The 15,603-nt window shown below is 40.5% G+C and overlaps 1 protein-coding gene across 1 annotated transcript in view; it reads left to right on the top strand.

The window, feature by feature from the left end:
* Positions 1 to 15,603, top strand: part of KCNB2 (potassium voltage-gated channel subfamily B member 2) — a 371,601-nt gene that overhangs the window by 16,297 nt on the left and 339,701 nt on the right. Inside the window, 1 exon segment of the mRNA XM_032470052.1 lies at positions 8,646 to 8,686. The gene's annotated coding sequence lies outside the window, so the exon portion shown is untranslated.

Raw genomic sequence — 15,603 nt, 5'->3', positions numbered from 1 at the left:
TTATCAAGACAGGGTCTTTAATACATATTTGAATAAGGAGTTTGAATCTTATGTGGGTGCTTGTCTCTTTTTATGCTATGTTATAATTCAGAAATAGTGAAGTCCTACCCCCTAATCAAGCACTATTGAACCTAATTAAAAAAATTGCATGAGACTAATCATTATCTGTAAAGACAAAAGCATCAACGGGCTGATTTAATCAAGGGAGGCTGCTCAATATCTTTGGATATAAGAATTTTAATTAAAAGTGGTATGTGTTTCAATTTTTCATTTCCTTACCTTAAATGGGAAGATTGCCAAGCCTGAAGGCATAAATATAAGCGAGAAATCATTAAAATATATAATAAAAGCTAGACTTCCAAGTAAACTTTTTTCATGTCCTTATACTCTGAGTTCATTTTTGGTAAAAAGAAAGCTAGTAGTGTTACCTTAGTTGAGTTATCCTCTAAATAGTATATGTACCAAATCGACATTACAATCCAGACATTATTGGTAAGCTTATTTCTTTCTACAATTCTGCTTCTGTGTTACTTATTGTTACCAAAGAAACATAATCTCCTTTTCTGCAACCAGAAAGTCAATCATGAATGCCCCCAAATGATATTAAGAAGCATAAACAATATTACTGATTATTACTTGTTTCTTAATTCTGTTTACAATTTGTAGGAAATTTCACATGGCTGATTTCTGAATTTGTATTGAATTATCTATTCCCCTTAAAGCCATACAAGATTTGGGGCCTAATTGCCCTGCATCCAACATTCCAGCAGCACAGGCAGCTAGGGTGCTGCTGTCAACTGTTCCCACACCTGAACACAGAAACACAAGGCAGCGTTTCCACACGGGGGCTTCCACACTGTCATTCCCTTGCTGGTCCTTAGGGCTCAGAGCAAAGTGTGTGCTTTTGTTTTGCAACATTTTATTGAATTTTCTGCCTACTGGATTTAGCTTAACTGGATGTAATGTTACTACTTTTTTTCCAGTAGTCGACACTGTCTTATATTTTTAGTAAACAGTTAAAGTACATTATTTTGTTTCATGAAATTTCAGCCTCCTTTTGAAATCTGGCAGCACTGAGATCAGAAAAAAAAGAAAAGGACAAATTACAGGTCAGTGAGCCCGTCTTACGGGGTCATTGCCTTCCGTACTGTTATTTTCTCTGTAGCTGCACCCCACCTCAACATGGGAGTCGGCTCCACCATGATTTCATGTTAAACTCCCATTTCACCATAAACTTAGACAGACCTGCGTCTTAATTTTTGTGTGTGGAGAATTACAAACCTATGGTTTATCTCACCAAATCTAACTCTAATAACACTATACTCTATGAAACAGAACATATATGTCATTCTTAATATCTTACATTCATGTAGTACATAACATCTTATGAATTATACACTATATATTTAATCTCACTTAATCCTCAGAGAAATTCCGTGGGAAGGGAATTATTAGTCCTATTTTACAGAAGAGAAAACAAAGGTTCAGAGAGGTGAAGAGAGTTCCCTAGGGTCACACAGCTATTCATTATCAAAGTCAGGACATTAGCCCAGCCTTCCGAAACCAAGTTCATGCTTTTACAAATATCTTGCACCTACTCTTCTTCCCCTCTGGTTATTTCCCACATACTACAATGGGGGCAAATTAAAAAGAGAGCAACAGTTCACAGTTTGATATTTTTCAGTGTGTCTTATTTCAGGTTAGTGAGAAAAACAGTCCCTGGCCTGCCAATCCTGGTTTTCCTCAGCCTTGCCCCAGACTACATGGTCAGCCCTGTTACTCTCTAATCTCTCGTGTATACTTTTGCTCTAGTGAGACTGAGCAACTTCTTTTCTAAGAAATGTTAAAAATTTAAATTGTTACAAAAAGTTTTGTTATCCATGAATTTTGACCAAGTCCTGGTCAAAATTCTGTGAGTAAGCTACTTTAGAGGGCACACAGGGAAAGGAAGAGTGGCCATTTCTTGAGTGCCTTTTGTGGTTGATATCTTTGCATAGATTAGTTTAATTAGCCTCTAAAATAAGCTTGCAACATAGGTACATCCTTTTCCTTTCTGCAAGCAAGGAACCTGCAGCTTAGAGAAGCTGAGTAACTTGCCCACTCTCATGGCAACGTCTTGAGTTTGTTTTGAACTTCATAGATGATTGTAATTTCAAAGCTAGTAGTTTTTCATTTTTTCTTTACCAAATGTCCCTCAAGTTGCTGATCATCTAATTAGAGAAACAGATGACCTTGCAATGCTCTATAAAAAGCAATGATGAGATCGCATTTAGCATATATATTAGACGTCCAGTATAATATGTGGGAGAAAGGAGTATGTTGATTCTAAAGGCTCAATGCTACTATTTTCTAAGAGAAATAAATAGCAGATAAGGTGTTATCGTTTCAGAGAGAACAAAATCTCTTCCGCCTAAAGTAGTCAATGAGGGTGTCAGGGAGTAAGTGAGGTTATGATTATTATTATTTAGGTGGGACTGTTCAGAGAAGGGAGTATTTCAAGATAAGAACATGGTGCGGTTGAAAGGTGTGGAGTTGGGAAAGGCCGAGTCTCTTTGAGGGCTAGTGTCTACAGGAATATGTGTGGGGAATGAGGCTGCAAACGTGGGCTGGAGTCCAATCACGGAAAGGTTTGAGCCTCAGGCTGAGGGGTTGAGGATTTATTCTGTAGGTAGAAGGGAACCATTTTTAAATCCAGATGTGATGGGATGATAGGAGTGTTTTGGGAAGGTGGTCATGGGGAGAGAATTCATACTGCAGGGAATTGTGGGAATGAGGTAAGGTATGAAGCAGTGTGTGTGTGTGTGTGTGTGTGTGTGTGTGTGTGTGTGTGTGTGTGTGTGTGCATGCACCTGCAAGACTGAGTTAGGAGACATGAAAGAAAAGTCAAGGAGACTTGGTAAGTAGCTGGATGTGGGAAGGAGCAAGCGATGGGTTAAGATGCCTGCCAGTGCTTTGATGCAGGACCGTGAAAAGAAGAGCAGTAACTTAGAAGGCCTGGTGATCAAAGGGTGGAAGTTCTTCAGGTGAATTGATTTGAGGCGATGGCAGAATATCCAAGTGGAAGGCCCCAAAAGACAGTTGGAAGGGTAACATTAATTGCAATTATCGAGGTTTAGAAATTCTGGTTTGGGAGCCATCTGCATATAGATGAAAGTTCTAGAGGCAGTGATGGGCACCAAGAGAGAAAAAGGCAGGAACATCAGAGTGGAGGATGTGGTCAGCACTGATTCTGGCTTTCCTGATTCTATCATTTCCATGCAGCTTTCCAAGGGACAACCCAACTTGTGGGAGAAATCATTACATATTTTTTCAGCTACTAAAACTGTCACTCTAGCTGTGATAGATATAAAATTGTCCATAAAGTGTGATAGGAAGGAAATAGGGAAGGAATATCAAATAAAAACACCAAAAACTTAGCTAAATCTATAACTTTCTAAGGAAAAAAATACAATACTTTGTATAGAAATCATTTACTCTGACTTTGGCAAGTAAATTTTCATTTAGACATAGACTTAACACAATTTTAATTCTCTAAATCATAAATAATTATGGATAAAGGTATAAGTAGTCCAAGTATTTAATAATGTTAATATTTATTATATGATTTAACTATATATTTTCTTTTTTATTGTTTTTAAAAAATGTTTTAATGGAGGTACTGGGGATTGAACCCAGGACCTCGTGCATGCTAAGCATGTACTCTGCCACTGAGCTATATCCTCCCCCTAGAACTGTATAGTTTCAAAATACAATGAGGCCCCAGGACATATTACATAATGTGCCTTATTATTTAAAGGATCGAATAAAGTATCACAATTCTTAGGTGTTGATTACATTAGCAAGCATTATCAGGATAAAATGTTCTAAAACACATATTTTTTTCTTAAGAGAATAAGAAAATTAGCTCTTTATCATGAACAACTTACATTCAAGTCTAAGTATCATTTTGCTTTGCTTTGTTTTGTTTTAAAGTGGTGCTTACTATAAGCACTTTGAGAACAGTATTTTATAATAACTTTTCGTATCTTATAAAATGGATGTTTTAAGAATAGAAGTTTTGGTTATCTTTAATCTCACTCCACTGTTGTATTTAGTTCGTGACACTGAACACAATCTCAGCGTTACTTCTATTCATACTGAGGGATCATTCTTCAGACATAGGGTTTCTAAATCTTTGTTTTGTCACCAGTCACTCTGGTAGTACAAATGTAATATTCCTTTGCCCTATTTTCTTCTTTAATCATTTATGTTAGTCTTTTCCAAATTCCCTCTAATCTGGCCACATTCTTTTGGTAATAAAGTATATAAAATCGATTGTAATTTTCCGGGTCAAGTCATAACAGAGTCATTTAAATGTCAACAGTCCCATTTTTCAAATGGGGATGTCCAAGTATTTTACAGCTCTGCACACCGAACAGGAATATTGTCTATGGGCACTCAAATGTCATGCTTCACGGAGTACACTGGAGAGTTTGTAAAGAGATAAGCAAGTGCTCCGTCCCTCCTCAGCATTCACTATTTAACGAACTCAATTTATCCAGTCTGCTTTTTTGTTAACTTTTTTTTTTTGCATTAGTTTTCAGTTCTACAACTATTGGGTAATTGCCATAGGCGATACAGAAAATTACATAAACCAATAACCTGGCACTGTATTGAAATTCTCTTCCTGGTAACTCTCTTGAGCTTGTAGTTCTTAATAGGTAAATGTCATTTTATGTATATAGAGAAACACATTCTCCTCCAAACAACAATTTCATGATTTCCTATAGGGTGCCCTTCAAATTTTCAAATGAACTTTGTGTAAAATGCTAAAATTAAAGATTTCTCCTTGGACTATAATTATTAGAAATGTTTTAAATTAGTGCAACTTATAGTAGAAGATATGATGAGGCTTACGCTAGATTTCTTTTGTGTCAATTATTATCAAATATAGTTGTCACAACTATTCAGGAATTTCAAAGCAGTACAAGAGAATGACACACTCCTTTTTGTGTGTGCCGTCACACAAGTAACTAGTCAGAACTGATAAACAGGTATCCCCACCTGGTACCAGAGATGCGCACCCCCAGCTAATATCAGGGGCTAGTTTGGGAGATAAATATACAAAGAGAAAGAGGGAACAACAGAAATTGTCTAATTTCTGCATGTGAGATTTCACCCCCCGCCTCAACTCCAATTAGCGTGAACCACAGAAGGGATGTGGTTTTAATTTTTGTTTCTGTTTTCCAGAGAGGTTAGGTTTTCTATTGAACTCACTTTCTTGTGTGGTGGAAAGGAATATGACAGGACGAGTCATGGCTGACTTGGGGCTCATGAAGATTTTTAGTGACACTAACATCTCTGTCAATGCAGCGCTGTGTGAACTGATGCATTGCTGGGGCAGTACGGTGACCTCCTGATAGCAGGAGCAGAAAGTCCCATCAGATTGCTTTCATGCTAATTAGACTCATTTAACAGGCTGAGTTTCCACATCTGATTCTCGTTTCCCATATCTGATTATTCTATGAGCAATGCAATCAACTAAATCAAACAGGAAGTATGACAGATTCTGACATCTAGTTGGGCCTGGTTGAGCTATGCATAGAGTAGAAGTGGGGGGTGAGGGTAAGTAAAAAATAGTCTTTTCAAAATTTTCATCTCTGGAATTTTAATTCCAGTTAAAATCACTTGCTCTTGTGTTCTAAAATACATACCAGGGCTTGTTAAAAGAAGTCTTCATTTTTTTAATTGAAAAGGAGGAGATGAATAAACAGAACCAAACATCTAAGATGCACAATGACAATATTTAACTTCAAATTTTATATATATATATATATATATATAATATGTAACATATTATGTGAAGTAAAATATTGAATGCTAAAATTAGCACATATATTTAATTCCATAAATGGGCAATTTGTTAGTAGTAAATAAGCAAAGGTTGGCATTAGTGAAAATATCATTCTTTTATTTCTTTAGCATATTTTAAGTAAAATGTGCTTATTTTTATATCTGTCTTCTGATCTGTGTTTATCAGTTTTAACTAGTTACTCACATCCAGTCATCTTTAATACTAAAAACTTTTCAGTATTTACTATGTTAAGTTCTTGATATAATGTTACTGAATATACAATGTTAGGGTGCTTTAAAAAAAAAAGCTTTGATTTTATATTTATTACCACAATATATTTTGTTGAGAACAAAACACTGAAGCAACTTTAATTAGTACTGAGAAATGATAACTGTCAGGCTATGGATTCTAGTAACGATCAATATTCCTACTCAGTACTGCAAAGAAAGTTTTGAAAGTTGCAAGGACAAGGAAGACCAAGAAACATGGCAGCATTACTATTTTGTCATTCTGAGAATTAGCGGCCCTTTTGGAAATATGCCTCTGCTGAATGTAATGTCAGTTCAGGCTTCTTTCTCAGAAGCAAACAAAGGCACTCTTAGAGTATCTGTCACAATTTAAACCCAATTGCTTTGTTGAGTCCTAGGTCCACTCGGCAATTGATCAGAAAAGATTCTGGGTAACTAATTTGCTTTTGCTTGCCGTGGCTGTGATCATGGCTTCTGACAGACAAAGTCCTTGCATAGTCAGGAGGGACATGTTATATCATTAGATCCACTTTTTGCTTATAATCATGTAAAGTCTGGGGTTAAGAATAATGTCCCTGTATTTGCAAAGAGGGTTCTTCTGCTTGTGACTGGTTGCTATTTCCTCCACTGTTGGAGATTATCCATTTCCTACTTCTCCAAAGCCCAGATTATTCTAAGAGCCATAGAAGCTTTCTGATCCACTGTGCAGGTGGTACGTTCATAATCAGGATCTGTTCTGGCCTTCTGTGTGGATTGTGATCCACAAAGATATCTCCTTGTGGAAGCCTGAAAGCCTTCATCCTCTTCCATGGCAACATGCCTCACCCCAAATGTGCCCAAGCTTGACAGATCAAATCTCAGACAAATGACTTGTAAAAAATTAGTGAGTGGGGTGGGTGGATCAGCATCAGTCTACCTGTTGGAAGAACAAAAGTTGCCTGTCCTACCTCCGTCCCCCTTAAACACCAACAACAAATTCTTTCCTTTTCCTTTCTTTTATCTTCTCTCTTTTTCTTTTCATAGATTGTATTTTGCCACTTCTACATTTATCTTAGCCAGATTTCCATCCTAAAAATTAAAAATAATATTTTATACATTATTTCCCCACATGAACTGGAGACAACCTGTGAAACAGGAAGAAAGATGTTATCAGTGTGGGATGAGGTAGAGGGAAACAGCTTAAAATTTTAAAGTCACATGTCTTAGGTCAAATTCTAATTCTGACAGTGTGATTTCGGGCAAATAATTTAAATCTTCTCTTGTTCAGTCACTTCTTTTATTAACTGGAATAATAATGATAGTATATACCTCAAAGAGCCATTATAAGGACTAAATTAGCCACTACCAGTAAAGAATTTAGCCCAGTGCCTAACGCTGTAGTGTCTTGCTGAAATTTACCTGTTATTACACAGCACAAATATGTAACAGGGATGCAACTCAGATCTGACTAGGAATCCAATCATTGCTCTACCATGTCCTGGAAAAATGTAGTTAAATATTTTTTATGCAGAGTATTTTTTGAATTTCCAGTTAATTGGCCCAAGAAATTCTTTACCCTCAACCTCATGGATTCCTAAGAAAAAATTAGGTTGCTTAGAAACCTAGGGAAGTAGTTCTAAAGATGGATTCAAACACAGTACTTACAGTTCTGCTACTACATAGCAAAAAAAAAAAAAATATATGTTTAAGCATTTGACATTTTCCAAGAAGTTCATGCTCAGTACAAGAACTGTATTTAAAGAAAAAATACAAATACAGTCAGGCTGGAGTTTATCTCTTACTTTAAATCTTCAAAGGGCAGCCAAATCTGTCTCAACAAAACTCAAAAGAATCAGTGAGATAGTACTTATCTCCTCAATGAAGAACACACAAACAGCTCATTTATTTTTCAAGCCTTCACTGCAATGTACGAGTATAGGATTTCAGTGGCTGCTAGGATTCTGTGAGTTTCTCTAAATTGCCCAGCTTTCCTACACTTTCAATTAAAAGGGAAAAAGAAGGCACTTTAAGTCTAAAAATGTGGTAAATCCTAATCACTCTTCAGTGGCTGCTTTCTTATATGACGATGAGCATCGTAACAGTATTTTCTCCATTAAAAAAAAAGTGTAGCCCTGATCTATGGATATATTTGGTTAATAATGAAAAGCCTAGTGTCCTCATGGTGCTGATGTTTGCAGATTAATATTCACCCACCTTTGGGTATATCCATGTTATACCAAATGAAACAAAACCTGCCTCTCAACTCTTAAAGATAACTCCTGTAGCTTATTAACATACATCCTTCCAGAATACATAACACACACACTAAATTTATGTTTTTGTATTTTTTCCTTTAATGTAGTTCACATCATTTTTAAAGACTCTTCCTCTAAATTCGCTTTTATTTCTGTTTGGTTTAACTCAATATGCTATATACACTTCTTTCCATTTGACTTTTTAAATCAATTTAAATCAAATTCTAATTATTTAGTCTCCAAAAGTTTGCAAATTCTTCCCCCTCTCCTTTTAACATTTTAAAAAATGTTCATCCTCCAGCCTTTTCTCCTTTATTCTCATCTATACAGGCTCTTCCTGTAAGTCAACTCGCCAATGAAAATTCCAGTTGGTAAGTTAAAGTGTAGTCAGTAACTATGTTATTCAGATTATACTAAATATTTTTCAGATACTTTATTCAACAAAAATTACCAAAAATCTATTTTTCTCGATATTGTGTGTATATACATCAATATTCCAATATACCAGCATCGTGATGTATGAGGAAATACATTGTTCATCTAAATTGATCTTATGATACACATAAGATTACTTCAGGTTAACCTTATATTAAAGTGATTTATTTTACCAAGTGTTATGAGGAAAGCATTTTGACATAGTAAACAGATATTTCTTCCCTTTATTATTAACATGATTTCATCTCATGATAAATCTGAGAAATTGAAATACAAGCAAAAGGAACATTTTCATAAACGTTAATAAAGGTCAAAAAAAGATGGCTTAAGAAGCAATGTGAAAATATGTCTAACTTTTCAGCTAGATCGTTTTGATCTTTTCCTTGGAGAATAATTTAAAAAATACATAATTATACAAAAAATACAAAACACTAAGACAGTAAAACCACATGGTGATAATCAACACAAGAGCCTTAGCAGCCATCCAGAATTCAAGCTGTGCATATGGAGAACTCAGCTTTTCAAAAAAAAAAAGTGTATATTAAGGTTATTCTCTGTAATCCATTTGAGCTATGAGTAATTTAGTAAGTAGAATTAGATTTTATTTCCAAAGATTGTTTTCCGTATCATTGCATGCTTACAGACAAGACTCAGGCATGATGGGTCCTAGCACCCTACTTCCTGTTAGTGGAGATAGCAGCAGTGTTTTACACGATAGATAATTTGCTCTCTTGACCTATGACCACTTAGCAAGAAAATGGATTTAGATTTCTAAACTCCTACGGAAATTTAAAATAAAAAATATTTTTAACAAATACTTGTCAAATAATTAAATTCTTATTGAAGGTGATGAATGATGTTGATGTGGGCCAGGAAAGTAAGGGGATTTTTCACCACCCATAAAATGTGTGAAAGCTCATACTACTTTACATTAGGCACAGCTCAAAATGAATCTTTTTCTCTTTTTTCTTTTGTTTCATGAGGGGTAGGTAAGTAGGTTTATTTATTTATTTTTATTTGGAGGAGGTACAGGGGATGGAACCCAGGACCGCCTACGTACTAAGTATGCGCTCTACCACTTGAGCTATACCCTGCCCCCTAAAAATGAATCTTAAGCAGTCTTTCTAGACGAAATATTTTGTAAATTCCATTCATTTAACAAATACCGAGTGCCTGACAAAAGTTGCAAAATAATATTTGTTGGATGAATAGGTATCTCATAGTGCTTGGATTTGGGTTATAGGGGAAAAAATGCAAACAAAGTGATATGGAATCCACCCTGGAGAAACATTTAAAGTGGAAGGCTTGTACATAGAAAGCACATGTATTCTGTAGGGCGCGGAAGGCGGTAAGTCTTTTAAAAGGTAGCTCTGACCACGTACTACGTACGTACGACAAAAGGGAGGGGTCACGGAGGAGGCCAAGTTTGAAGTGGGCCTTGAAGTGCTGGAATGGTTTAGACCTAAGACTGGGAGAGGAGCATCCCAGGAGAGACTGGCGTGCAGTGCACAGAAATCAGCAGACACTGTTTAGTAGGGAATGGGGACGCTAGGGAACGTTCATGAACAGGGAAGTGTTATGTCAGGGTGCAGTCGGGGAAGAGTAACCTGCAGGAAGTACTTATACGACACTGGAAAGGCTGGAGGCGAGGCGCAAGGTCCTGCAGGTCCCTCGAAATGTGGAGCTGAGTCTTGGAAACTGGTCAGGAGTTGGCGATAAAGGTTTGGGGATCTGGGAGTCCTCTTCCTTCTCCTAGTGTACTTGAGAAGTACTTGAGATGCCCGGAGGACAGCAGAGGACCAGCACAGGTCTTGGGCGATGGCGTCATCCCGCCCAACATCTAGCACCTCGGAAAAAACCACTTAGCACAAGGTAAGGTCCGCGGAGAGGTGGGAAGTCAAAGTGTAGAGAATCCTAGATGGTAGCGCATCCCAGTGTACGTCAGAGCTAAAACAGAAGAAAGAATTAAATGAGATATTTTAAATTGAGTGTATTTAGACTTCTTCCATAGCCATCTTTCCCGACCTAAAGAAACTCAGGAGTTCCAGCTTTAAAAATATTGCCATGGCCTACATTCTTTTTAAAAGGGGGTTTCAAGCTACGTTGGTTTCCTGAAAGCCCTTGTAACTGTGCTGGCTGTCTCTACCTCGTTCTTGTTAAGGAGCACATAGGTCAGGAACCCGGAGAGCCCAATGATGTTATTATTCAAGTTTATCCTGTCTTTACCTTGACTTGAAGGTGGAGAAAGGTCTGGGTGTCCATCTGGTGGCCTCGCCAAGGAGGAACTTGGCTCAGTTCTCTGGATGGCAGGGAAAGCGGGCAAAAGAAAGCAAGCCAGAGTATCAATAGCGCCCCCGTGGGAAGCAAGAGTTAAGGCTGTTACCGACCCGGCTTTTCCCTCAGACCCAGGAAAGCGGGGTTACTGGGGCTGACGACGGCCCCCGAGCGGAGCTGGAGGTGGGAGGAAGAAAGTCAGGTCCTATCTGCGCCCCTAGTTATCCCCGCACTCCTTCCCCGGGAGAAAACTCTAGGCCCCATCACTCAGGAGCGGTCTCTCGCTCTGGTTCCCAGGGTGAGCAGCTGGCCGGGGTCAGGGGCACGTAGGGGCGGGCTAGGAGAGCCCAGCAGCTGGGAGCAGAAGGGCCCAGGGAATCCCGCGAAGCCGCCCGAGCGCATCCAGGCGGGGCGGCCCGGGCTTTCCCCACCGCCGTGTGCGCGGCGCCCGCGGGGCTGCGACCCTCCCGCTCCGCAGAGCGGGAGCCGCGGAGGGAAGCAGGTGGGTGTGGAGCCAGGCCCGGGCCGCGGGGAGCGGCGGGCGCGTGGGGGGAGTGGGAGGCGCCCGGCGAGGTGTGGGCGGTGCCCTCCCGCCCGCGCCCCGGCCGCGCCCTGGGCACCGGGGCGCTGTCCCCGCTCGAGCGCACAGCTCCCGCGCCTCGAGGCCGAGCCCGGGCGTCCCTGGCGGTGCCCGGCCGGCCGCGCAGCCCCGCCGCCCACCTCGAGAACCGCGAGCGCCCAGGAAGAGGAGGCAGCGGCGGCGGCGGCGTTCGCTCCAGCCCGCGGGTGCGCGGAGCGCGGGAGGAGGCGGAGCGCGAGGTGGGGTGGCCGCGGGCGGGTGTGCGCGCCGGAACCGGCGCCCCCGAGCGCCCCGCCTCGCCTCCCGCGCCCAGCCTCTGCCCGGCTCCGCCACAGACACACACCCACCAAGCACCCACCGCCCTCCGCCCCCACCGGCCGCCGCCGCCGCCGCGCCGCGGGCCGCCCGAGCGAGCGGCAACTCCCCGGCTGGCGCGGCTCGCCTTCCCGGCTCCTTCCGCACGGCGAGCTCAGCCCCGCTTGATTTTTCCTTTTCTATCCCAGCCCTCTCCGGTCTGGGCGGCGGCGGCGGCAGGGGGATGGGGGACAGCGAGGGGAAGGGGGTGAACATCGATGAAGATTATTGTTCTTTTTAAGGATGCCTTAGCTTCCTCCCGCCGCCTCTTTTTTTGAGCCTTCCTACTAGAGACCGTGAACCAGAGTCAGGGATGTGAAGAGAGGGGAGGGGGAAACGCCAGGAGCTCCAGCCAGCCGGGGAGACCCTCCTCTCCGTGGAGGGGAGGGGGATTTCCAGCGACAGATCATTGACGAAGGGGACCATCGCGGGGAGAGGAGCCCCGGAGGGAGCGGGGAATCCCACAGCCCTTTGTGGCGCCCGAGCCCGTGCTGCCTGCTGAGCGGGGTCTGTGGGAGCTAGGTAAGTGGCGGGGGCATTGCTGCTCTCCGAAGGGGTCTTCCTTTAAGAATGCATCATCGCGGGCAGCCTAGCCAGACTTGAGTTGCTAAAGGAATTGGAAACTGCCATATGGCACTGAGTGGGCTTATAGACAAAGCTGACTTAACCCTGAGAGGGTTATTAATGTAAGGCTCCGTCCCCGTGGGGAAGGCGCCGAAGTGTCAGCCCCCCGAAAAGCTTCCAAGCAGTCTGCTTGGGAAGGGATGGGAAATGTTATTTCTAGGAGATGAGCTCGTGTTGCCTTCTGTTCATTTGTTGGTAAATGCCACACTCACATGCACACACTTGTGGGACGGGATTTAGGGAGTGTGATGTCTCTGATGTATGAACAGTCCTCAGAACACAAGAGACGTGCATGCATTCTGTTCTCCAAGCGGTGCACGGTCTCCGTTCTGTAGCGCACGGTTCCTGAGAGAGAGAACGAACGAGTCTCTAAGGAAAGAGCTTCATGGCTGTTTCCAACACACTCTGCTAGGGACTTGGGAATACAGTTGCCCTGAATGGCACCAAATGACACCGACCATTTACCTCATTGTTTGCTTCCAGGGCTTAAAAGACCGCTTTCAAAATAGTATGATGCTTTCCATTTTCTAGAATTATGAGCATTTTTGTGTATTCATTCATAAAAATTCTCAGTGTGCAGTATGCCCAGACATGCCATGTATACATCATTTATGACTGCATAAGTGTTATAATAATAGGTTACACTGAAAATGTAGGATGCACAGATGTACACCGGGTTCATTTCATTGCAGGTTCAGCATTCCTTCTCATCAAGTTATGCAATAATGTCAGTATTTTAAATAGCATTTTACATCTCTGTTTTTGCATTGATGCGTTTTTGCATTTTGTTGGGAATCTGATTTTTTTTAAAGCTCAACTCAAAGGAAAAGTAGAGATTTGTTTTTGCTTTTAACCATGTAGTATTGTGTGGGACAGAGGTCTCTCGGTTTATTTACCAAAAAACCATCAATTGAGATATCACATTTCATAGAACCAGAGAGAGAGAGAGAAATTCCAGTCAAAAATCAGAAGTCTAACTTGTCAGTACTGAGTAACTTACTGGAAAGATTTTGAAAAAGTTAATAACATTCAAAAAATTATGTAGTTATAAAGTTTTACTTTATTTCATTCTTTAGAGGGGTGTGTGTGTGTACACGCGTGTATCAATAAATGTAAAGTTGTCTGAAGCTTACATGTAACAGATATAAGATCTATGGTCAGCTGGACGAGAGAGTTCTTGGTTCTTAAATTCATCACAGCTTAAACAGTTCAGTAATTTGGCACACTGCACACGTGTCTGTGCTGCTGGAGATGGGGTTTTTAACATAAGGAGTAAATACGTGATTACTTGTGTGGCTACATAGACTTTCTGAGAATTTGGAGGGTCCATTGTATAAATGATTCTTCCAGGGAATGAAAAGTAACCTCATGTTCTAAAAGAGTTAACATGCCTCCACCAAGTAAATAGTACAGTCCCCTCCCTCATGCTGTCAGGTTCAGACCAATTGTTTATCACAAATAGAATTGTGTCTGATGCACTCTCTTGCCTTGTCTGGCACGACTCAGACTCTTGGAGAAAGGAGTGAATCACTTGGCAGTTCTCTTTGCGTTCTTCCTCCTTTTAACCTTCACTTTTCCCTCTCTGCGTTAGTGTTCCCCAACCTCCCTCATACACAAATGCACACCCTGCTTCTAGAAAATAACTCTATTGCCTGCCATTTGGAGAATTCTAGTGTCCCTCTCTTTTCTCTTGCTCCTGTGTTTTTCTAAATAGAATCAATCCAGGCATCTGTTGAAACTATTTCCAATCGCACTTTTCTCCAAATCCCACAGTTCAGTTTTCCAGTCATATATGTTTGCTGAATATTCAGATGGGATGGGTGAATATTACCTTAGCCAACGTCTCATCTGGCTTTTAAAGTTTCCTTGTTGACACTGTAGGGCAACTATGAACATGAACTCACCCTTCTAATCTCTAGTGTGGTAACAAAAGTGAGACTGCCAGAGAGATGAAATGACAAGATATGCTTTCAGTCATGTTTCTTGGCAACTTAAAAGCATATTTGTGCAGGTTTTTTGCTACCTGTCTGTGTATCTGTGCAAAATCTTCTTTAAGCATTGAAAAAATTTTTTTTTCTTGAATTTATATCCAGCATTTTGCAATAGTATTCTAGAGAGACTGGTTTACATGTATGTGTGTGTATTGTGAAAGTAAACCAAAGGACTGGTAAAATCTAGGAAATCTACAAGACATAGTTTATTCTGATCTAATGCATTTTTTCCTTGACAAATTGTAAGAAAGTAATTAGTTCCTTGAAATTTGCTATCCTTTAGAGACTGATTCCTAAGGAACATCCTTAGAGTTGATGGGACACCTCCTCGTGTACATTTTAAGTTAAACATATAAGGTTAAGACTTTCTGTTTGCTTCAGAATGTAATGTTACTTGAGGTTTGCATATATTTGTCAGGTGGATTTTACATAAAACTCGGAAACCTATTATTCTCATAAGCGCTTCAGAGGATTGGAGAGTACACATGCACTACATACGGTATTTTTTAAGTCCAGAGTATTTTTTAAGGTAAAAGTTTATCACCTTGTTACTCCCAAAGTGATAAAATAAACTTTATGGAGCAGCACAGTCTTAAAATTTTTAATGCTTTACTACAAGTATCTTCGTACTCCAGATCGGTAGCCCATTCTTTTCATTGCTTATTTCCTCCTTCAGCTTCTTAGATACATATTCCCACCGACTCTTCACTGCAAGTCCAGGCTGTCTGGCAGAAGGTCAAGTGTGTGAGACTAGGGTCTCCATGGCCTCTGTGAGCTGGACCCAATTGTATCACCTTTAAGGGAAAAGTGCCTGTTCCTGTAGGCTGAACTGCACCTGTCTATACTGTCTGGTTTAAGGCCATGTATTCACTAACTCATTCATTAATTCATTCATTGCTCATTAAGCAAGTATTAGAAGGGTACTTGATTAAAGTATAACCAACGTAAAAGAGATAGAAGACATAATCCCTGCCCCTCAAGGATTTTTTACAATATAGAGAGTAAAACTTGAATAACTAATAGGAGAATC

Source organism: Camelus ferus, chromosome 29, assembly GCF_009834535.1.
Source record: "Camelus ferus isolate YT-003-E chromosome 29, BCGSAC_Cfer_1.0, whole genome shotgun sequence".
Lineage (NCBI taxonomy): Eukaryota > Metazoa > Chordata > Mammalia > Artiodactyla > Camelidae > Camelus > Camelus ferus.
The sequence above is the reverse complement of the archived record's forward strand: the minus strand, read 5'-3'. Positions and strand labels throughout refer to the sequence as shown.